At 34.5% G+C, this 26,806-nt stretch overlaps 1 protein-coding gene across 1 annotated transcript in view; it reads left to right on the plus strand.

Annotated features, from left to right (window-relative positions):
• Window positions 1-26,806, plus strand: part of LOC138711999 (probable G-protein coupled receptor No18) — a 1,860,709-nt gene that overhangs the window by 761,446 nt on the left and 1,072,457 nt on the right. The window lies entirely within an intron of this gene.

Here is a 26,806-nt window from a genome sequence, read left to right on the forward strand (position 1 = left end):
TATTCTTTAGTTTTAATGGTAAAAGAATATTACAGATAAAGAATGAACTATCCAGGAGTATCATTTCTTTAATTAGCTAGTATTCTGAAGCTAAAAATGTGTTGTAAATTCCATAGTTGCTTCACACAGATTTTTCTTTTCTTTCTTTTTTTTTTTTCTTTTTTTTTTTTTTTCGATTTTTAACTACAAAATTACATTTTTCTTACGCACTTATCACAACATTTGTTGTCACTCCACTCTTGTAAATTCTTTAAGACTGTACATTAGAATGCAGAATTAAACTGTAAAGAATCAAGTTCCTAAAGTCGTATGATTTGTAACAATTTTTGAGGTAAGTGTGCGTAAGAATGATGTAATTTTTAGTTAAAAATTGAAAAACAAAATCTGTACAAAGCAATTAACAACACATTTTTAGCTTCAGAACACTAGCCAATTAAAGAAATGATACTTCTTAATAGTGTGTTCTCTATTTATACTGTAATATTCTTTTACCCTTAAAACTCAAGAAAAAAGGTATTTTACTAATAACTTCAAATTGTGTAACTCTGAAAATATTGAGATTAAGGGACATGTTTGTATGACATCTTTTGCTCAGAATGTTTTCCGAAATAGCTCCGTAAGTGGTAAATCCTCATGAATCATCCTGTATTTCCTCACCGATCGTGGTGTACACTGTCTCATAGGCATAGTTCTGACGCTATTTAGTTTTCACTAAAAAATTCTTATGAAATAATTAACGTTTCTCCTAAAGTCTAGTAGACTGAAATTTCCCCTTATATTGCGGCCCATTACATTTCTCGTTTCCCAGTGCCATTTACTTGTTTCTCGGTGCGCACAGCATAAAGATATACAGTTGACTTCTAATGCAATTTACATGTGTGAAGGTCGGTCACACACGCAAAGACCCATGCGATTTGAATTGCAAAGAGGTCTGCATAGGTCAGTTAGAAGGATTAAGAAGATCAAAACCAAGTTAAGCCATTCATTACTGTGACGGGAATACTAATAAGAAAAAGAAGTAACTTAACCCGCGCTCTGCATTTGAAATAAAGGTAAATCAGCCTACTTGTTTCTCTGACTGCAACTCCTATAGTGATACTATCTTGTTTCATACCGCGGTGCGTGTAGCGATGCTAGTAGCGATGCCCTTTTGTTCCTTTAACAATGAGTTGATATATGGTTTAATTCGTTGCTCAATATTGCTCTATGCACATAAAATCAAGGAGGTATATAATAGGTTGCGAAAGTTATTGCTCTCTCTCCCTTTCTTTCTTTCTTTCTTTCCTTCTTTCTTTCTTTCTTTCTTTCTTTCTTTCTTTCTTTCTTTCTTTCTTTCTTTCTTTCTTTCTTTCTTTCTTTCTGTCTCTTAGTTTAACCTTTCCCTTTTAGATTCATGCGAAAGTTATTGACTTTTCTAAATGGTCGAAAGAATTTTAGTTTTGTCCTTTAAATGTGCAGACGTATGATATAAACAAATGTCACTTTTAGTTCTGAAAAGTAATTTTAAAATATTATATTTGTTCGGATTAACTCTAGATAACCGCAGCAGTTGATAAAGTGACTGGCGACTGAGGACAAGGTATATAGTTGAAGTAGAAGAACGATTGGACGTATATACTTATTTATTTATTCATTTATTCATTCGTTCATTTATTTATTCATTCATTTATTTATTCAACTATTTATTTATTTGTTTTATTTGATTTAATTAGTTAATTAATTTATTTATTCATTCATTTCTTCATTTATTTATTTCTTCATTTATTCATTTATTCATCCATCTATCTATCTATCTATCTATCTATCTATCTATCTATCTATCTATCTATCTATCTATCTATCTATCTATCTATCTATCTATCTATCTATCTATCTATCTATCTATCTATCTATCTATCTATCTATCTATCTATCTATCTATCTATCTATCTATCTATCTATCTATCTATCTATCTATCTATCTATCTATCTATCTATCTATCTATCTATCTATCTATCTATCTATCTATCTATCTATCTATCTATCTATCTATCTATCTATCTATCTATCTATCTATCTATCTATCTATCTATCTATCTATCTATCTATCTATCTATCTATCTATCTATTTGAATGTCTGTCTGTCTGTCCTGTCCTGTCCTGTCCTGTCCTGTCCTGTCTGTCTTCTACCTATCTATCTGTCTGTCTGTCTGTCTGTCTGTCTGTCTGTCTGTCTATCTATCTATCTATCTATCTATCTATCTATCTATCTATCTATCTATCTATCTATCTATCTATCTATCTATCTATCTATCTATCTATCTACCTATCTACCTATCTACCTATCTACCTACCTACCTACCTACCTACCTATCTACCTATCTACCTATCTATCTATCTATCTATCTATCTATCTATCTATCTATCTATCTATCTATCTATCTATCTATCTATCTATCTATCTATCTATCTATCTATCTATCTATCTATCTATCTATCTATCTATCTATCTATCTATCTATCTATCTATCTATCTATCTATCTATCTACCTAGCTACTTATTTATTTATTTACTTATTTATACAGAGTGTTTCAGAATTCAACCGAAGAAATTTACCTGGTTATAGGGCAGTTGTAGACAAGCAATTTATCAGTAACTCAAGTCTCCAACGAAAAAATATCCGAGTTAACAATTGTTAAAGTTATTCACATTTGATACTCATATTCCAGTATTAAATTGAAATAGAGATGTGGAATTGTATGCTATGGTTTCGGATCATATTAGGGATTGTAAGCTAATTAACTGCGTTTTCAAAATTTAGCCTTTACAGAATCTGTAAATTTGCAGGCAAATAATTAAACAGCGCACCACTGCTCTGCCTGTTTCACCCTCATGCGGTTTTGTTATCATACCTATTTTAGAATGAAGTCATGGACGTGAGGCTATGGTATAACGGACATCGCATCAGAACTCTGGACTGAAGGTGGTATGTTTAAAGGCTGGTTCACAATAAACCGGAAACGAGAACGAGAACGGAAATAATGTTTTCGTTCTCGTTCTCGTTGTCGTTTCCGTTCCCGGTTTATTGTGAACCAGCCTGTAGTCTGACTGTGGTAGTTTATTTAACCCCAGTACCTCTTGTTTTATTGAATTTTTTGTTTCCTGAAACACCGAAATACGTATTGTAGTACCTATTTATTTATTATATTTTCGGTAACAGTATTCTTTATAGAACTAGCTATTGGTTCATATCCGTTCACTTGAAATGAAGTCAGTCTACTGGACTGCTGTGGAGCTCAATTAGATATTTATTAGAAACGCGCTGGCGTTTGGTTGCAAATGTGACGAGTGCATGATCTTTTTGTGTACTCTATTATTATTTTCATAGCTTTTTGTCCCATTTTAATGATTGAGTTATATGGTTAAGGCAGAATAATAAACTTAAAAAAGTACTTGTTTTGTAGCAGAAGAATACTGAACTTAAGACAGAGATCGTGGCTTTGAACAATACCTGTAACTTATTTTCCAATTGACAGTGAATAATGAAAGAATAATTTGTTTTATTTTTTTATTAGAGTACTGTACAGTAATTCTTCAGTAAAGCTTACTTCCTCTTCTAAGGATGACGAAAAAGGAAATTTTTTTATTTTCTCATTTATCAATTTTGTTAAGACATTTTCTAATATAGAGAATACTGGTATAACTCGACAGAGGCGAGTGGAGACCGGGACATAATGTGAACTATCGCGATGACGCTATACGAACGCAGGAGAAGTACAAGTGATGCTCCGGGCTGCAGGACTCCACTAGCCTTGGTCGAGTAACAAGTACAATTTATGTATACTGCAAGTTAATTGAAAAACATACTGTGACTTGTCCAGAGTAATGGATGTGCATTTCTCAAACTATATTCCTTGTTCACTTTTCTCAGCAATTATTATTGTCACTATTACGTAGTTTACAAAATAACTAGAGCTGACGTTTTAATGTTATAACACTACTTTAAAGTTATATATCTTAAGTTAAAAATAACATTATCTGCTAAAGTTTAAACTTTCGATCTCATTCTCTGACAGAAACTATCTATAATGTTTACCGATTCTGCCACAAAGATTGTAGGAATATTGTATCCGACACATTTCCAAATATATCGCTATGCCACGTGCAGGTTGAATCAGTGGCGTACTGCCTAAACAATATTTCACGCCGTTACGTGCAAGTTTGAACCCGCAGACCCCTAGTTCCCTAACTGAATATACTCGTACCTACTTGGGATTCCTCTACAGCCCCTTAAATATCTTTGGTTGAATTCTGAAATATCTTGTACATATGTGTATATATGTTATATATGTGTATGTTATATGTGTATATATGATAACAGGCAGGGTTTGGAATTAACGGGTTACATCAGCTTCTTGTCTATGCGGATGACGTCAATATGTTAGGAGAAAATTCACAAACGATTAGAGAAAACACGGGAATATTACTTGAAGCAAGTAAAGCGATAGATTTGGAAGTAAATCCCGAAAAGACAAAGTATATAATTATGTCTCGTTGACCAGAATATTGTACGAAATGGAAACAAAAAAAAATTAGAGATCTATCCTTCGAAGAGCTGGAAAAATTCAAATATCTTGGAGCAACAGTAACAAATATAAATGACACTCGGGAGGAAATTAAACGCAGAATAAATATGGGAAATGCCTCTTATTATTCGGTTGAGAAGCTTTTATTATCTAGTCTGTTGTCAAAAAATCTGAAAGTTAGAATTTATAAAACAGTTATATTACCGGTTGTTCTGTATGGTTGTGAAACTTGGACTCTCACTTTGAGAGAGGAACAGAGATTAAGGATGTTTGAGAACAAGGTTCTTAAGAAAATATTTGGGGCTAAGAGGGATGAAGTTACAGGAGAACGGAGAAAGTTGCACAACGCAGAACTGCACGCATTGTTTTCTTCACCTAACATCATTAGGAACATTAAATCCAGATGGGCAGGGCATGTAGCACTTATGGGCGAATCCAGAAATGTATATAGAGTGTTATTTGGGAGACCGGAGGGAAAAAGACCTTTGGGGATGCCGAGACGTAGGTGGGAGGATAATATTAAAATGGATTTGAGGGAGGTCGGATATGATGATAGAGACTGGATTAATCTTGCACAGGATAGGGACCGATGGCGGGCTTATATGAGGGGGCAATGAACCTACAGGTTCCTTAAAAGCCATTTGTAAGTGTGTGTGTATACATACATACAAGTGATACACACAAGTGACCAGTCTTGCTTCGGAAATTAACGGCCGCACTTATTTATGCACTTTTTCTATTATATTATTTGAGACTTACTCTCTCTTTCTTCCTTGCAATACGAGGAAAATCCGGTAGGAGGGGCGGGCCGACTTGCCAGTCTGTGTGCTTGTTCATCTTGCAATAAATATTGTCAGTTCGCCAGAGATATACTTGTGAAGTTTAATATAGATGCAGGAAAAACATTACCTTCATCTTATGTCAGATTTAAAACAAGGAAATTGCAGCCAACTTCGCATAATGCAACCTCATTGAAAGACATACTGTTTCAATTGTTGGGACACATGCCAAAATTACACTTCATTAGTCACATGGTCCATTACCGCACACATCGTGTTCAAAACCTCTTCATGCATATTTCAGTGCAGGTTCCCCACGGCCCTCTGTACGCGGTGTTGCTAAAACTTCCTTGTAGCTTCAAATACCGAAGCTTAATTCTGTTTACACTTCCGTAAACACGGCTAACGGCTTACGAACTCTCAAATATTTAGATTCCGAACCCAGAAAAACACATACAGTACGATTGTCATATTATTTATGCAGAAGCAGGAAAGTGTGTTCTTTTATCTGAAAATCTCTTGAGTAATAAAAAAGGAGTTTTTATTTAATGTAAGGTATTGCTCATGGTATTAAATAAATTCAACTATAAATTCATGAAAGAATTAAAAAATCTACCTACATTCCCAAGACTGTAAGTATGGTTTCAGAAAAATAGATAAATGGGTTGATAGATAAATGGATGGATGAATTGATTAATTGATTGATATGTATTAGATCAGGTTCCGACTGAGAATTCCCGTTGTTCTCTGTGTAAGAAAGATGAGAGACACGGTTTTGATGAGGATTTGTTGTTTCTCAATGAGAAAAGGGCTCAGATAACCGTCTTTTCAACCCCTACAAGAATTTACATTTAGTAGCTTACATTAAATAAACCGTTCAAAGCGAAAAGAAGCAGTGAGTGAACCATATTTCTTGAAGCTCTAGCTCTCAATCTGTCTTATTAACTTTCCGATGCGGTCAATAATCGACCTTTCACCGGAAATAATGTAGCAAGATTAGGATTGTTTAAATGTTAAAACAAATGGTATCCCGTAAGTTTATAAAATTTCCGTCGGAGAACACCAGTTTTCGGTACCATAAAATGTGGTAGTTACGCCATCTAGCGACACTTATGCACGGAGAACTCGTATCGGTTCTTTAACCATTAGGTAGCTTTAATACTTGGTGCACAAAAAACCTGTGATAATATATGAATATGTCATGAAGGCATACTTTAAAAGTTATTACAGCTCAACATAAAATCATATCCATTCTTCATAATCACTTACTAAGCTGACCATTTCGCGCTAAAGTTTAAGGTGTTTTCTCCTCAACTGCGGCATATTTCACAACAGGTGTATACCCAGGATCAATTCTTGGACCGATATTGTGCAGTTTATAGAGTTCATATATATCATTTTTCAGGAATAACTATTGTGTACTATTTCCTTATATGCAGATGACACCATGCTTTATAATAAAATAGGAGTTCCTATTGTGCTATCTAGATATTACAAAGATATAGTATTAAAAGTAGCGGATTTCTGTAAACTGTCAAATATCTTCAGGAAATGTAAACAAACACGATGTATTCATGGGTCACAAGTTTTTCGCTACTAATAAAATTTAGGCAGTGTTTTTTTCGATATTCTGTTAACACAGGCAAACCAAAACAATATATATTTTTTTCAATGTCACTTAAAATAGATTATATTTTACTCACATAATATCAACACCTGTGGACCTTGCCGGTCGGGGCAAGTTACCTGGTTGAGGTTTTTCCGGGGTTTTCCCTCAACCCATATGAGCAAATGATGGGTAACTATCGGTGCTGGACCCCGGACTCATTTCACCGGCATTATCACCTTCATTTCATTCAGACGCTAGATAACCTGAGATGTTGATACAGCGTTGTAAAATAACATACTAAAAAACTCCCAATTTTCTTTTGAAGTGTCATTCTAACTTTTAGCCTACAGTTTCTTCGTGGTCTCCTCAAAACATTAATTTCAGTAGACAGAATTTTGTTTTCCTGGTTGATAATTGTCATTTATTTCCTTGTTTTGTCTGTATATTGTCACAGATTTACGGATCGTCTATTGCCGATTGAATCTGAATGACTAAATTTGTGTCATCGCAGCACTTGCATTATATTTCCTATATGACAATGCAAAGCACTAAGCTGTCTTCTGAAAGCATTTTGAACTGTCTTGTTGTGAAATTTGCGTGCAGCGGAGATTCAGAATGCTGTCGATTCATCTCTGGATATTGTCAAGTCACTGTATTATTTCTTCAGACTTGGCTGTTGTCCCTGCAGGGAACTGTGACGACGTATCTCTTTGCCGAGTGCGAGGCAACGTCTGTCTGCCAACGAAGAAAAGAATCGCGCATCCAACATATTCGCTTTTCGTATAATAATACTGAAAATATGTTTGATGTACAAAATGGATGAATGCACTATAATATATTATTATAAATGAAATTGAGATTTTCCATTACGGTTAATGAAATTAGACGGATAGGAGAAGAGTTTTAATTTATCCACCGCTTGTTGAGATTTAACTCCAATGTGTCACAACTACTGTACTTGAAATTTTTGCTGTGAGGGTTATATTCCGCAATACCGGCAATATCGCATTCAAACAATTAAAGCCCTTAAATTAATGATTATTTTCCGTGGCTAACGAGAAAGACAGGCTTCTGCACGAATCGGAGTCGCGTGATTATCATGGTCTAGTCATGGCCATCTTAACAATCGCCTAATATAAATACATGTTCAAAGTTCTAAAAAAAAACAAAGGAATTTCTATATTAAACTCATGTAAAACGTGTATTTACATATAAACTTGTTCAATGTTGGCCATGTTATGACTAAGAATGTGATGTCGTGCCGTAGCCTGTCTTTCTCGCTAGCCACGTCATTTTCCTACTGACATAGACATAGAGAGAAAAAGATGAATTTCGTAAGGCCTTCTCAATAACGAGGAACTTGGTTGATGATAAATTCTGGTCACTGCAATCGATTTCATGTACGAGGTTCATCCAGGAAGTAAGTTCCAATGGCCTATAAAGAAAACAAAAACATCAATAAGTAAGAAATATTTATTGCACTATTTACTGAGATTCACTGGCTACTTCTCAACATAGTCACCACCGTTTTTGAGGCATTTATCGTTGCACCAACGTTTGTATGCACGTGTCATAAGAGTCGTAATTTTAAAATACAAGTATCGTTAGTATTGAAATACAATTGGTATCACGTTATCCAGTTAGGAGTGTTTGTTAAACAACTCAAGATCTTCTCTCGTTTCATTGTAAGTTGTATGAGTTTCATTCGTAATTTCAACAACTAATTCATTCATAATTTTCTGCCAATGGACAGGTATTTCACTGTAAACCCAGCATTCTCTAATCTTCCCTTTTTTCTCCTTATTCTTACCCTCCGCGTACGACCCACATATCGTAATGCTGTGTATCATCTGATGTCGTCTTCTGCTTCGTCCCATTCACCATTCCTTTCAATACATCCTTCATCCATAATATTATGTGCTTGTACATATTTTCAGTAAAATCGTGGTTTAATGCAGATAACTAAACATTTCATTAAAATACTTTCTTTATGATAGATTAAAGACATGTAGGAATGTGTTCTAATTCACGTCTGGTTAGAAAATACAGAAGTAATTTCGAAAAGCTCCAAAAATATATGTGTTTATGTCTACCATTATTATTATTATTATTAGTATTATTATTATTATTATTATTATTATTATTATTATTATTTTAGTAGGTTATTTTACGACGCTTTATGAACAGCTCAGGTTATTTCGCGCCTGAATGAGATGAAGGTGATAAATAATGCCTGTAAAGTGAGTCCGGGGTCCAGCACCGAAAGTTACCCAGCATTTGTTCATATTGGATTGAGGGAAAACTCCGGAAAAAACCTCAATCAGGTAACTTGCGCCGGGAATCGAACCCGGCCCACCTGGTTTCGTGGCCAGACGCGCTAATGTTACTCCACAGGTGTGGACTATTATTATTATTATTATTATTATTATTATTATTATTATTATTATTATTATTATTATTATTGAGGATGTAATTGTCTATTCTGACAAGTTAACTTCGTAAGTTATTTTTTTTCTCACTTTCCAAAAAAGATATTGATTTCGAATTTTTTCACTGCTTCCCTTAGACATTTATCTATAAATCCTAAAAATTATAGAGCGATGGATTGACTATTATAGGAGCTACGACATGATAATGTTTAACGGTGCTGCAAATAGCGTCCTCGTCTGCTAGCTACTAATTACTTTCCACTGATTGCCCGCACCAGCTAAGGCAGCTTTCTTCCTCTCCCTTCTGCACCACCGTGCATGTTCTGATACAATCCTTACCGAGTGCTGACTACCACTGGATTATAGTAATGATGAAGACAGATGCTGGACGAGTTTCATGCGGTTCTTCGCATTGACGTCACCTTGATTACAGGATCGCTAGAGAGCATGCTGCAATATGCAATAATATTTACATTTTCAAAGTTTTGGGAATACATAACAATAAAAATAATCAAGGGATCATTAGTGTACAGAAGAAATCACATACAATAATAATAATGATAATCATAATGATTAATAATGATGATTATAATGATACTAATGACAAAATAATAATGATAATAATGTAATCATTATAACAATACGAATAACAATGATGATAGTAATAATAATAATAATAATAATAATAATAATAATAATAATAACAACAACAACAACAATAAACATCTATTATTCTCTCTAATTATAATGATGAATTTGTGAAAGGATCTACTCGATTTCGTAATTTTGTCCTTTCTTTTGCAAAAGTGTTCCCATTTCGCATCCAGCATTTTATCAGTTGAGGAAAAAAAGTATCTTATGTCACAGCCTCTGATCCTTTGATAATACTATTAATATTAATTGAATCCGTACATAGCGTAACAATTACTCATGCTGATGATGCCGTTGCATATGTTAACGCACTATAATAATAATAATAATAATAATAATAATAATAATAATAATAATAATAATAATAATAATAATAACAACAACAACAACAGAGATTGCAATGGCGACAACTTGAAACACAGCTCCTGACTTCGCACAAAATATTATTTTCACAAGTATGGCCCATGCTGCTTTATGAAGTCCGACTGCTGTTTGTAATCAAGGTGACGTCACGCGCCTTGGCTGTCGCCTCGATGCATGCGCAATCCTCCACCTGTACTATAAAACCATCACGATTTCAGTGCCTTGTCTGTTCCGCTGCATCCTTCATACGGTTCTTCTCCTTCTTCCTTGAGTTAAATCTAGTTTGTTTTTTTTTTAAATAACTCGAGAACTAAAATAATAGTCTGCTACCTTGCTTAAGGAGGAGGGGCTCTTTCTAGGAAAGAAGGAAAAATTAAAAGGTCACAATTAGTTACTTTGGGAAAGCTGAGCTTAATTTCCTTATTTCTTCCTCATGTCTCTCGCCCGTCTGCTTCGAAAATCTCCAGATTGTCTATCTTCTTGCTTTCCTATGGCCAGTCTTGAGTCCGAGTCAGTCTGTACGCCCAGTTGTTGTAATTCCGGCATATCACGTATCTTGTCCATCTCCATTTGAGTCTTCTAGTGGTGATTGCTGCATCTTGAATAGTCGCCATGTGTATCATTTTCTTGTTTCGTCTCCGTTCCTTAAAACTGATTCGCAGAATTTTTCTTTCCTTCTTTTATTTCGTCTCTATCTTTTATTGTCAACCTCTCGTCCTGTGAGGCGTAGATGCAGAGGATGATATATATTATTTTCACGACGTTTCTTTTCAAGTTCATATTTAAGCCTTTACCTAATATGATAAATTCTACTGGGTGTTCATTTCAAAGTGTGTCATGACGTCACTGTTGTTTGGTCACCGATTTGAAGCGAGTTTCAGTTTATATGTTAGAGAAGTTGCCTATTATTTAAGGCGTTCTTCAATCTGAACTTGAGAATGTGTACGGTATAACTTGAACGTCGTAGCAACAGATGGCGGTCTGTACGGTCTGTGTGCTACCATAACCTCTTTCGAACTGTGTTTTGCGCCGGCAAGTCGTACGCAGGGTATTTGTTATCATCGGTTGCGTATGGTAACATTCCACAACACAAATCAAATGCTCCGTGTCCATGTTGATCGTCGAAGTTAATGTCAACAAATACGTAAGTAATCGTCTTAACCCTCTCCCCATATCTCGACAGTACGTATTTCCAAACAGTTCACATTCCTGCCACTACCGGCGTTACCGTACGTATCGGCACGTACTCTTCAGAATGAACGCCGTACTTGCTAGCCAACTTCTCTGCCTCTTAGATTATACACCTGAGCTGCGGAAGTGTAGGAAGATTGAATTCTCTAGGCTCATCAGCTAGCCACATGACGGCATGCAGCGAGCCAAGACACATTTTGAACTGAACACCCAGTAGACTTCAGAAATTTTTCCATACTATTGAGATACAGCATAGTACTTTTAGATTTCTCACTAGCTATACGAAGTATGAAAGGAAAGTATTATGCTGCAAAAAAATATACATATATGGATTTTCACGGAAATATACGTTTTCAGCATTCAAAAAGAGAGGGTTTGGTCATGACGTCTGTCTGTATACAGCAATTTCTTCTAAACAAGTAGTCAAGTTTTCTTCTTATTCTGTAGGAGTCACGTTATCTACGAATAATGTTCATGCAATATAATAATTATTTGTAAAAATTGATGCTCCTTTATTTGAAATCAAAATTCATTTACTACTTTCTTACTAAAAGCATGACACAGGAAGATATAGTATGCTTTTATATGGCACCGTTTATTGTTATTGTTTAGTTGTGTAAAATATAATCAGTAACATACATTTCTTCTAATTCTGTTTTGACCATTTGATAATACAACTTCGGATATTGAATTAGATAACATTCTGGAACATAGGCTTTTCATGTTATTAGCCTTCAATTTGTATATCGCTTTACTGTTTGATGGATACTTCTTTAGTTCCTTTCATGTATCCATTAAGTTCTCTTGTAGTAAAAATAACAGTTGTAAACAGGAGTTCACTATTCATGTATTACAGTCTTCAATGCACTGCCTAATAAAATTATCTTAAGATTTAGAAGGACCATGAGAAAAGGTTAGGAACAGAATTAATCAAATTTGTACATACTGATGACTTGTTTATGCTTGTGAATTGAATTATTCTACTTGATATTAGATGTAAAATTTTTGGTAGCTCAATTATGCTTGTAAATTGAATTAATCTATTTACTATGTTTCGTATATTTTTGTATAGCTTAACTGATGAATTGTATGTATATGCTGTAAATTGAATAGTAATCTGTGTAGCTCAACTGATGAATTGTTTATACTTGTAAATTGAATTAATCTACTTAATATGACTTGTACAATTTTGTATAGCTCAACTAAACTATTCTTGTAAATTGAACTAATATGTTTACTATGTGTTGTATATTTTCGTACAGCTTGGCTGATGAATTACAGTATACATGCTGTAAATTGAATAGTAATATGTATAGTTCAACTGATGAATTGTTTATGCTTATAATTTGAAGTAATTTGTATGAAATGTATTATCACTTTTTTGTATATCTCAACTGATTGAATTGTTTATGCTTTTAAATTGAATTAAATTACTTGTTATGTAGGCCTATTATAATTTAAAGCTCAACTGATGAATAATATTGTTTAGGTTTGTAAACTGAATCATCTGATTTCTATGTAGTGTATATTTTTGGTAGAGCCACCAACGTAGTTCAATCGGCAGACTGGCTAGTCTCCTTATCCAGAGCTGCGCTCGGGCTTGGGTTAGATCCCCGTTTGGTCTGATTACCTGGTTCGGTTTTTTCCGAGCTTTATCCCAACCATAAGGCAAATGCCAGGTAATCTATGGCGAATCATCGGCCTCACCTCACTTAATCTCGGCAAAAAATTGTAAGCTTGTAAAATTTCGATTTGTTCCACATCTTAAAGTTTCAAAGGTAATGTAAGATCTGTGGAATACAATAAATGAAATGAAATGAAAAATAAGGCACCAGAAAATTTGCGGCTTCAAACATCAAGAAAAATGAACATAAACTAAATATTTTCGCTTATTGAATTTCGAGACTATGAATTGAATACAATTATACCTGAAGCAAGTTGTGCTTATAGAAGTTGTATCGTTGTAACTACGAGCACTATAGCAGCGCTTCCTGCTGGAACCAATCAGAACTAAAAGCAGAATGCAGGGCACGTTCTAAGATCTACTTGTGGAGGAAGCCTTTGTATAGCGAAGTACTTGAGTACTCGGAAATCAAAGTTTATAAATGAGGGCAACCGGGTTCGTAGGAGCGTTTATCCGTCTGGAGCTGCAGAGTTTGTGTTCTTTTTATTTCCGTCTGCAAGAACACACGTCTTCCTAAATGAACGTCATCTTCTGCTCCACTGAGCCTCATTTACTTCTGAAATAATTCTGCTTCAACTTGGCGACCGACATGAAGACACTCACAATCACTTAATACTCGGCTTTTCGACTCAGTTACTTTTAATCCACTTCCAATTCCAGAAAAGTAATATAAAATACAAAACAAATGTTTCTTTGGAATGTTGGAGTAGCTGGATAGATGATATGAACCTTTGAAATCAACTTATGGCCGTAGAAGATGACAAATTAATCGTGAATTGCAGAAACCTCACATGTCCATTTGAATAATTTTTTCAAGAGAGACAAAAAAACTGCGTTCAAAAGCGTTTATTATTTTGAAATGATTATTTTTATTAAAGCAAAATAATACAATATATTGAATAATTTCAAGGGAAAAATTGTTCCGGGGCCGGGTATCGATCCCGGGACCTCTGGTTGAACGTACCAGCGCTCTCCCAACTGAGCTACCCGGGAACTCCACCCGACACCGTCTCAACTTTTCTCTTTATATCCACACAACTCGCGTGGGTTGATGAAACGCCAGAGACCCACATCGAGTGCACACAAACTCTGTGTGACTTGGAATTGTGGTTTTATGTTAACGTTATTTCTGAAGACATTTTGAGAAAAAATGTCATATAAACATAGTTTCTATTCTCAATATTTTCAGAGTTACACTAATTTGAAGTCGTTTGTAAAATGCGTTTTTTCTTTAGTTTGAAGGTAAAAGAATAATACAAATAAAGAATGAACCATTCAGAAATAACATTTCTTTAATTGGCAAGTATTATGAAGCTAAAAATGTGTTGTGAACTCCTTAGTTGCTTCGTACAGACATCGTTTTCTATTTTTAACTAAAAAAAAATTACATTAGGCTATTCTTACGCACTTATCACAACAGTTATTACAAATCACACCTCTTCCAACGACCAAAATATTTTTCATCCTAATTTACAGTCTCGGAGAGTTTACAACACATTTTAAAAAATGTCGCCGTCCGTTTGAGTACACTTGGCCGCACGCTTGTGAACGGCACTCGTCCTTCTACGTAACTGCATACGGCTATCTTTGATTTCCGTAGCGCTCGCGCTGACTGCTGACTGCACGCTGACGAAGATCACGCGTTCACAGCAGTGCATTTCAATAACGAAACGTAACTCTGTAAATATTGAGAACAGGACCCATGACATGTTTTGCTCAGAATGTCTTCGGAAATAAGCTCCGTAAAGGACGGTAAAAATTCATGAATCACTCTGTATACAATACATAGCAAGCAGATAATTCAATTTACAAGCGTAAAGAATTGATCAGTTGAATAGAAGTTATGTATATGTAGAAATATGATTAATTCTGTTCCGAACACTTTCTCTTGGCTTCAATGCTTTAAGACATTTAGGCAGTGCATTGAAGACCGTAATACATGAATATTGAACACCTATTTGTGACAGCTCAGAGCCTTACACCAAGTGTGTAGATGGAGATGTAATTTATGTTTTGTATTAAAATTATTAATGTTTCAGATCAAATTATTAATAGAATCCATGAATTTGCTTCCAATTTTAAAACACCTATTTGCTTTATTATTTTTTTTTTTCGAAAACAGGATGAATCAAAAAATATCCCTGGGCCTCTTTACGACATTGCAAGTGTAAACAGGCCACAACAATGTCATCATGATACGACGACAGTCTTACAAGTGATCTAAATTAGGTTTCTTCTGAGAACAAAAAACGCGAAACTTATCGCATGTCAAAAGTCATCGCGTCGCGTTGGATTTCTCTATGGAAGAAGGACATTTAATAATACTACAAAAAGTGGCACCCATACGTATGGGACGTGAAACTTTGTGCTATTGAAAAATATGCCTTCATGAGAAATATATAGGCTGAACCGTAAGTAATGTATTAATTTCAAGGGGTTATTCTTTGCTATATTTCAAACAAGAAAGTTTAATACAAGTTTGATCGCTTTTGCTTCCTTTTCGAGATAAAATTTGTTTTATATGAAATATTTAATAGCGTCTTATCGAAAAGCCATAGATTTAATTCCCAATGTGCTATAATTTTAAGAGAAAAGTATATTATGATAATAAATGATTGATTGAATTTTAGTTTTGTCCTTTAAATGTGAAGAAATTTGATCCGAACAAATGTAATATTGTAAAATTCTCTTGCAGAACGAAAAGCTACATTTGTTCGAATCAAATTTCTGCACATTTAAAGGACAAAACTAAAATTCTTTCAATTATTTATTATCGTAATACAGCACTCTCTTATATTGACTAAGCATATTGGGAATTTGTCGCGCGCCGTGGCGTCGTGGCCTAAGGTATCCTGCCTAGCACTCGCGTTACGGAATGCGCGCTGGATCGAGTTCTCATGGTGGAAGAAAAAATTTTCTCATGAAATTTTGGCCAGTGTATGGGACCAGTGCCCACTCAGCATCGTGATGCACTTGGGAGCTACGATAGGTAGCGAAATCCGGTTGCGAATGCCAGCTATAACGGCTGGGGATCATCGTGCTAACCACACGGTACCTCTATTCTGGTTGGATGAAAGTCCACCTCTGCTTCGGCATGTGGGTTTGAGGCCAGCAGCCGGCTGATCGGATTAGGCACTACACGGACTGTAGCACCATGGATTATTATTATTATTATTATTATTATTATTATTATTATTATTATTATTAAATTTAACTAGCTAGCTAGTGAGTACAAATTAAATTTGTAAAACAAAAATGCTTCTAGCCACTACCGTAAGAGCCCGGCTCATGTACGGTGTGGTCTTAGTCAATAATATAATTATTTATATTAAATTATATAAATTTATATATAAATTATTATTATTATTATTATTATTATTATTATTATTATTATTATTATTATCATCATCATCATTATTATTGTATTGGGAATTAAATCAATGGCTTTCCCAAAACACGCTATGAAATGTTTAATGTAAAACAGTTTTTGTCTCCAAAAGGAAGCAAATATGAGCAAAGTTGTATTGAACTTTTTTGTTCGAAATTTCTCAAAAAGAATAACCCTCTGAAATTAATGTCATTACTTACGGTTCGCGTTGTATAGGTAAGTTCACATCGGAATATATGTTGTAACAGTGAATAATATGTAGTCATTTTAGTAACTCTATATTCGAACTTGAAAAATGGTTGAACAGTTAATATAGAGTAATTTTTATGTAATTACAATAATTTAGAAAAAGTGATGGTTTATTTCTTGCGATTTTGCCTAGATATGTAGCAAATAATTGTGTGTTTCAAAGTAAGAGTGCTGGATTGAAGCTCGTTTTAGCAATTTTGGAAAACTGGAAAATGTACAGCGATTGAATTAATTACTGACAATTAACATCCTCTAATTATTCGTTCGGGAGAGTTTGCTTCTTGTTTATTTTTGTGCTCACATAAGCGGCGGTTTTAAAAATACGAAAATGATTTTTTGTAGTTCGCTGAACTCAGAGTATAGAAAAGTACACTGGACCGTGAACTTTTAGCCTCTCGCGTTGGCTGAGTATTTAAATCATATGCTGAAATTAACTCTCCCTGCTCACTAATTGCATATACAACGACTCGAGTAATATAGCCTATTAAATTAATGGTCAAATAAAATAACTTACATAAAATTAAATAAATATAATTATTACTGAATTTCATAAAATTAGATAATTTCAGTTCTGATTATAAATTTACATATTATGCTGTGTCTATTTCTAGCTACAAACACAGAGGACTAAGTTTCGATTCCCGTTAGACAAATGACGTTTATCCGCTTTCAAAAGAGATTGAATATGACTTATATCGATACTCAGGGGCAAATTTACGCATAGGCAGAGTAGCAGCTACTTACGGTGGGAAATTTTTAGGGGCGGTAATTTTTTAACAACAAATCTGCCTCTTAAGAGGGAAGTAAACCATTATTCGTTTCTTAATATGTTGGATTAACGCCATATTTTGGACCATAGAAAGTGTTTCAATACTCGATTACGAAAAATTTCTATGCTTTTTCGACCATTTGAAAGTTGGTGATTTTGAAATTGATTAGGCCTACACCTTTCACAATTGAAGAGGTGGATTCCAAAGTATCCTAAGTCCATTTCTTAAGATTTTAACTTATTTTATTCTCGTTTTAATTATATATAGTATATATAGTTTTTTTAGTAGGTTATTTTACTACGCTTTATCAACATCTTTGGTCCAGCACCGAAAGTTACCCAGCATTTGCTCAAATTGGGTTGAGGGAAAATCCCGGAAAAAACCTCAACCAGGTAAGTTGTCCCGACCGGGAATCGAACCCGGGCCACCTGGTTTCGCGGCCGGACGCGCTGACAGTTACTCCACAGGTGTGGACTATATATATATATATATATATATATATATATATATATATATATATATATATATATGTAGGAAGGAGAGAGTTTACAAGTACGCAGTACAGCTCAAGCGGGTACAGACATACTGGTACAAAACAGATACTCTGTTCTCCTGCAGAAGCGGGCCATGACAATACTGTTGTTTACATAAAACGAGCAGCAAATAGAAACTTTCAATCTCATTATTAATAGAACATTATGGAAAATTCACATTTTATGTAACAATATTTCTCCATTTTTACTGTACATCTAAAAAATAGATAATAATGGTTTTCTGCACAAAATCACACGAACCTTCTTCTAATGCAACATTTTTTATCTCTCTCGCTTCCGTAAAGCAGTATAATTTTTAAACAAATTTCTGCTTGTGTGATTTTCAAGACGGAGTAAGAGACTCCTAGTTTCTAATAATCGTTGAGAAACTGCTACAAAATTTCTCCGATTAGGCAACCATCTTTGAGGAAAACATTGACGGTACATCCGTCTTGCCTCGCTTGAATTACGACGACTTCCTCCATAAATTAATAACATATGATATTCCTAAACTATGAATGACATTGTAAGTTGTTTATCGAATACTCTATACTAAACTGTCATCCGCTCTGCAGTAGACCTATGGACAGGGAGCTTGAACTCAGCTGACTCGTAGGCCTACTTACTTCTGTGCAGAGTACTGCTTGCTGAACAGGTTGCCACGTCTCTCACGCCAGAATATTAACAAATTTAAGCATGCATTTTCGTTTACTTTCACGAAAACGTAATAGAACACAAAATATTTATTAAACTAACATTAACGCTTTGCTAGACATACCTACTGATGTAATTGTTTTCGTAATTTTACTCACGATATAAGCAGTATAACGCAAATAAAATAAGAACATAATTTTTTTCTAGGAAAATTATCAACTTTTGGCCCTATGTTGTATGGACATTTTTTGATCCTATAGGCCATTCCGAACGACTGTAAAAGGACGCCACTTATACCCCTTACACCCTGTATATATAGGCTAACTACAAAGTTTATTTAACAGGCTCTTCTAAGTCTTGACTTAGTGCCTACATATGTTTTTTTTTCAAACGGATATAAGGGCATCTAATTTAGTTTTATCAGTTTTGGTCATTTTTCTCATAACTTATTTGGACTTAGGTCAGTTTGAAATTCACCTATTCAATTTTTCATTAAGGTATGCGCTTTGATTCAGATTTCAGATTCGTTTATGGTACGTTGTTTCAAGTGTAGATATCATCTATTATTAATTTGTAGCACTACATGTCTATTAAAATGAAACGCATGTAGCCTACAGTACCTATTCAGTCATCTAAACATGTATAAAAGAATTAAATGAAAACGTGAAAATTTATGAAACTGTAACTCGCGGACAATTTTACTTATACATGATTTTGGCAAAACTGACTTCAACAGATTTACCCAAACGTTGGCAATATTCTCTGGATGATCTTGTGTATTGCAACGTCCAACATACGCTCAGCAGAACGCACCTTTCTAATGGCTATGTAAATTTTTTATTATTATTTTTTTATTTTCATAAAATGTAAAATGGTGTTTAAGTGACTTATCTTACTATTTTTAGTTTCTGTAAAGCTATTAAAAAGAAAAACTTAAGTTTTTATATGCTCTTACGGATTTGTATCTGGGTGGAATATAAGTCATAATACAGTAAAATGATCAATTTCATCTTTTTTTTTTTGTAACATTTTGTTGGTATTAACTGTTTATGTCGATATATATCCTTAGTATCATCACTAGGCCTGTATGATGTACTGGTCAAATATTAGGTTGACTACTTAAGATTTTTATGTCTCCGTACTTGAACTAACAGGTGCCAACACTGTATTAATACGGAAGCTTGTAAGATTTTTATCTTCACTATTACATTCTAGAATATGAAAGAATAGCATTAACAAGTAACTCATAGTGTTTTTACGATGTTCTATAATAGAAAAAAAAAATAGTTCTTGTACAAAAGCAAACTCACATTGATAAAGATAGGTAAATGTTTTTAATGGAGAGTACTTTCTGTAGATATTTCTATTTGTAATATAAAATATGCAAATTGACTCGCTCTATACATTAAAATCTTATTAAAATCGTGATTTTAGTGACTCATATTATTTACTACATACAACTAATTCCGTATGGGTTATTTTTTGTCTACTGCAATAAAATTTTCTTCGAATTTTACTTCTCATAAAAATTAATAATAACGCTACATTCATGAAGGATACTGATTGCACTGAATTCCTACAACATTTTTAGTAACTCGTTAATGCTATTCTTTCATATTCTAGAATATAAGAACAGTGGAAATAAAAATATTACAAGCTTCCTTATTATTACGCCTGTTAGTTTAAGTATGGAGGCATAAAAATCTTAAGTGGTCAAAATAATATTTCTCCAGTGCATTATATAGTGATGATAGCAAGGCCATATGTCGACTTAAACTGTTATCTAATACCGACATAATTTTACAAAATAAGACTTGATGCAAATTGATCATTTTACTGTATTATGGCCTGTAGCTATTCCACCCAGACACAAGTCCGTATCACCAAATGAAAATTTAAGTTTTTCTTTTTAATATTCTTTCAAAAACTAAAACTTATAAACAAGTAATAAGTGATTTAAGCTCCATTGACCATGTACTGAAGAATTATGAAAATAAAAAAATAAACAAATATTTTACTCTACAGGGTGTATCACGAGGTTTTCCCCCGGTTTATGGAGGTGATTCCTGATGTTATTTGGAACAAAAAATGTAAATACAGTAATGAGGTGACATTCATAATTAAGGAGTTACGGAAATTTGGAAAGAAGCAGAAAAAACTTTTTTGAGCATATCACTGAGAAAAATGGAAATCATACTTAGAATGCAAACAAGTGCTTCATTTTGTACCAATCTCTTGCAAGTAGAATATATTTAAAGCAGATGTTCAAAATTCCCCCCCTGCATCGGAAGGCAAAGATTCGCACGGGTGTGAATCGCGCGTGTAGTATTTCGTAACTACACATGTTCGTTCCTTATTGTCGCTGGGGCTTCGAGAATGTGTTGAATCAACTCTTCTCGTGTTTGCACCTTAATCTGGTACACAATGTCTTTCATCCACTCCCAGATGCAGTAATCTAGGGTGTTAAATCTGGGGATCTGGCAAGCAAACGGTTGGCATGACCATGTGGTTCTAAATGCTGCATTCGTGAAGAATTCTCCATACCTTGGAATGTAAATATTAAATCCTCCCCCACACATCGTTAGTCCTGCGCAAACATTTCTAGCGCTACATACACCATGGCGTGTTTCGAAAATCTGTTGTAACTCCTTAATTATGAATGTCACCACATTATTGTATTTACATTTTTAGTTCCAAATAACACCAAGACTCACTTCCATAAACCAGGGGGGGGGGGAAACTCGTGATACACCCTATATATGATAATCTTTGGACCTCCTGCGGCTCGGTTAAAATGCTTCTAGGAGATCCAAAGTTTTTGTGCGAAACGTTGGCACCATAATGTAAGTTTAGTTTCATTTTGGGGATGCCGATAAGCTTAATGTTTTACAATGTCAGTTTTTATTTCCACCTTTGCTTATCTTATATATTTGGATTTATATTAACGTTTTCGATACGCAGTGTGTATCATCTTCAGATATATATGTCAGTATGTGTTGTAAAGACCTAGCCTCTTATTATGTAGTGGGTTATTCACGTGCTTGTGACCTATCATTGTTTCTTAATTTAGCTACAATTACTATAAAATGTACTTGATACAGTGTGGGGTTGCTTGTTGTGATTTTGTTAAACGTCTTTCTTTTGAAAGCACACATAGTTAAATAGAAAATTATGTTAAAACCAATATTATGACACATAACTATAAACAAATAAAATATACACTATAAAACACTATAAAACACTGTAAACACTATGGCACTTTTATCATGTTATGATTGGCTGTGTTAGCCTGTTATGTCGTAAAATTGGGTTGTTATTACTGTTTCTTGGTTAAAAACACTGTCTTTCTGACGCACTTTCACTGATTATCTGTAGTATGGGATTGTATGTTGTTGGAGTTTTTTTAGGCTTATTATTTTTTGTTGTTCATATTGACTGCTGTGAAGATCATTGATGCTTTAGCTGTATGTAAGTTCTTAGACGTATATAATACAAGATATTTTTGTTGGGTCCGTATATCTAGTTCAGCCGTGCGTGTCTGCAAACAATTTACATTATATTAATATGTTGAATTAAGATGGTTTTGTTAAGTTGAAATTTATCTCGCGTCAAACTGATGCGTGGAAAAATACTTACAATTATAGCTGATGTCGGGGTGTTCCTGTGTGGTGCATGGCTGAGACTAGAATGGCGGGCTCAATTACAGTATTTTCTTAATGTACGTCATCTGGAATAGGAAGTGGAGGGGGTATTGGTGGGACCTGTGTGGTTGTTGTGTCTGTTTGTTTTGGCGGGAATAATTTAAATAGGTTAAAAAGTGGGTTATTTGTATTGGCTATTTGTTCGTTGAGGAGGGGTTTTCCGGAGTTAAATTCTTTTATAATGTGGAATTGTTCCGCGGTGTCTATTGTGGAGTTATTTATGATTTTTAATATTTTTAATGTGTCATTTATATTTGTTAATTCATGATTTTCCTCGATGAGGTGCTGTGCAAATTTGGACTTGTTCCTATTGTAAATGAAATCGGAAGTGTGTTCGCGGTATCTAATTTTGAAGTTACGTCGAGTCTGGCCTATGTATGTTTTGGGGTAATTTTTACATTTCAGTTGATATATGCCACTGTTTAGTAATGGTTCGTTGTTGTTGGTTTTGTTCGGGATTATATTGTTTAGTTTATTGTTGGTGCTGGAAGCTATGTTGATGTTTTGTTTTTTGAAAAAATTACCGAGTTTGTTTGATATTTTCCCGTAGAAAGTCAAACTGTGCCATTGTTTTTTTGTTTTTTCGGGTTGGAGTGTAGTGGAGTCTTTTTTATTTAGTTTTAATTTTCTTTTTTGTATTAATTTATTGATTAATTGGTTTTCATATCCGTTTTCTGTAGCTAGTTTTTTTATGTAATTTAGTTCTTTGTTATAATTATCTTTGTTTAGTGGGGTTGTAAGTAATCTGTCAATGAGAAAGCGGAATTTACTGATTTTGTGTGTAATGGGGTGCGTAGATTGTTTGTTTATGGAGTGTGTGGTTGAAGTTTGTTTTCTGTGTATGTTGAGCGTTATTATTGGGGGTTCTATTGTTATATTGAGGTCTAGAAAATTGAGACTATTTTTATTGTTAATTTGTTCTAGTGTGAATTTTATATTTTGGTGCAGTTTGTTGAACTCATTTAATATTTGATTGTCTATGTTTTGAGTGTTTTCATATAGTATTAATGTATCGTCGACATATCTCGCGTAAATACTAAAGTTGAATTTTTTGCTTAGGTTGTTTATGTGTTTGTATTCTAGATCTAGTAAGAATATGTTAGCTAAAAATCCGGAGAGGGTGTCGCCCATGGCTAATCCTGTTGATTGGGTGTATATTTTATTGTCGAATTTAAAGTAATTCTGTTTTAGAGATGTTTTCAGTAATTGAGTAACTTGTTGGATTAGGTTATTGCTAATTGGGCCTCGTTAAGTTTTCTAGTGACTATATTGATGGTTTCGTTTATTGGTGTGTTGGTGTATAGATTAGTGACGTCTAATGAGAGTATTTTGGTGTAGTTCGTGGTTTTCAATTTTTGAATTCTAAAAAAACTTCAAAAATCATAAATAACTCCACAATAGACACCGCGGAACAATTCCACATTATAAAAGAATTTAACTCCGGAAAACCCCTCCTCAACGAACAAATAGCCAATACAAATAACCCACTTTTTAACCTATTTAAATTATTCCCGCCAAAACAAACAGACACAACAACCACACAGGTCCCACCAATACCCCCTCCACTTCCTATTCCAGATGACGTACATTAAGAAAATACTGTAATTGAGCCCGCCATTCTAGTCTCAGCCATGCACCACACAGGAACACCCCGACATCAGCTATAATTGTAAGTATTTTTCCACGCATCAGTTTGACGCGAGATAAATTTCAACTTAACAAAACCATCTTAATTCAACATATTAATATAATGTAAATTGTTTGCAGACACGCACGGCTGAACTAGATATACGGACCCAACAAAAATATCTTGTATTATATACGTCTAAGAACTTACATACAGCTAAAGCATCAATGATCTTCACAGCAGTCAATATGAACAACAAAAAATAATAAGCCTAAAAAAACTCCAACAACATACAATCCCATACTACAGATAATCAGTGAAAGTGCGTCAGAAAGACAGTGTTTTTAACCAAGAAACAGTAATAACAACCCAATTTTACGACATAACAGGCTAACACAGCCAATCATAACATGATAAAAGTGCCATAGTGTTTACAGTGTTTTATAGTGTTTTATAGTGTATATTTTATTTGTTTATAGTTATGTGTCATAATATTGGTTTTAACATAATTTTCTATTTAACTATGTGTGCTTTCAAAAGAAAGACGTTTAACAAAATCACAACAAGCAACCCCACACTGTATCAAGTACATTTTATAGTAATTGTAGCTAAATTAAGAAACAATGATAGGTCACAAGCACGTGAATAACCCACTACATAATAAGAGGCTAGGTCTTTACAACACATACTGACATATATATCTGAAGATGATACACACTGCGTATCGAAAACGTTAATATAAATCCAAATATATAAGATAAGCAAAGGTGGAAATAAAAACCGACATTGTAAAACTATAATGTAACTTTTGCGAAACCCTAAATTTTTAATTTCGGAAAAAAGAAAAATTCCACCTTTTTTGATACAACATAATGTCCATGTTTAGCTTTTTAGTTTATGTTGTTGGAATAATGTATTTCAAACAATCATTGTATTTATTTCAAAGAAATTCATCAAAGATTCTTCTCTTTATTTATTTTTTCCAATCCATATTTTCCAACTGTTCTTCCATCTTATCGTTCTCCTACTACTGCATTCCAGTCGCCCATTAGGATTACACATGCTCCCTTCTCCTGCTCAACTACCTCTTCTACCTTGTCATAGTTTTCTTTCACTTCTTCGTCTATGTGGCATGTAAATTTGCACTAGCACTAAGTCTATTTTCTTCCCTATTAAAAATAAATAAAATAAATCAGTGGCGCTCCACAGCCAATGAAGGGCCAAGACTGACAGCCGGCTACTGGCCGCACGTCCACATGCCGAAGCAGAGGTGGACGATCATCCAACCAGAATGGAGTTTCTTTCCTTGTAGTCTCACTATTATCATCCGGTCGGTCGACCTGGTTCGCAAGTTGGTATAGCGCTGGCCTTCTATGCCCAAGGTTGCGGGTTCGATCCCGGGCCAGGTCGATGGCATTTAAGTGTGCTTAAATGCGACAGGCTCATGTCAGTAGATTTACTGGCATGTAAAAGAACTCCTGCGGGACAAAATTCCGGCACATCCGGCGACGCTGACATAACCTCTGCAGTTGCGAGCGTCGTTAAATAAAACATAACTTTTAACTTTTAACTCATCCCGTCATCTACATAATGCACTGATATCGCTTCACCTTTCACACGTGGTCCCAGTAATACACCAACACCATGACTTCCTTTACACTCACCATTTGAATAAAACAACCTAAATTCATCACTTACCAATTCACCACTATTTTCCCACCTCATTTCTGATATTACTATCACATCCACTCTGTTTCTTCTCATTTCTTCCTTCAAGTTTTCCAACTTACCTGCTAGCGGAAGAGTCTTCACATTCCAATCATTCCATCTTCCAATCTTCAATGTTTTTTTTTTTTCTCTCTGTTGGGTTGCTTCATAATGTGTCATTCCCCAGCATCCCCCTCCCGAATGGAGGGATAGTTTACTCGTAGATCTTGAATATTTTACCGTGGAAAAACTCATCATGCCATGTTTGCAGTTTTTTTTTTTTTTTTTGGAAAAGATAAATGCGGTAGTTTCCCGTTGTTTTCTGCACACCATTCTCTCTGTCGCATCTTAAAAGATCCCTAGGGGCCTCAGCGGGAGACTGGATGTACTAATTAGGCCCTGCAGACCTCATCGAAATTCACCGCAAGGGTTAAATATCAAATATCTGACAATATATTCCACGCTATTAATCCATTAAACTAGAAGAAGGGGTACGTGGTACTAACGGAAAAAGAAAAGTATCTGGCGGAAGTGAAGATGAAGAGTGTAATGTCATCTACACCGACGAGAAGCCTACTGTTGCGAGAGGAAGGAAAATATCGCAAAAAAATTCTATAGTGCGCAGTAAAAAGGGCATGAGTCATAAATTGCAAGTTTTCACTAGAGTAAAAGCAAAGTTTGGGCTGCAAATCTGACACTCTACATCATTATGGAAGAGGATAGACATATGCCCTTTATATCATCTGAAGAATTAGAATTTTTGTAACCACATAGCGACTATAACTTAGTGGTCCCCAAACTTTCTGAAGGTGCGACTCACTTTTCGGTGAGACTTCATTTTGCGATCGCCACCCTTGCTGTACACTTGCTCCATTCGAAAAATATAAATCCTTGCAAAATGGAA

This window comes from Periplaneta americana, chromosome 13 (assembly GCF_040183065.1).
Source record: "Periplaneta americana isolate PAMFEO1 chromosome 13, P.americana_PAMFEO1_priV1, whole genome shotgun sequence".
In the NCBI taxonomy this organism is placed as follows: domain Eukaryota; kingdom Metazoa; phylum Arthropoda; class Insecta; order Blattodea; family Blattidae; genus Periplaneta; species Periplaneta americana.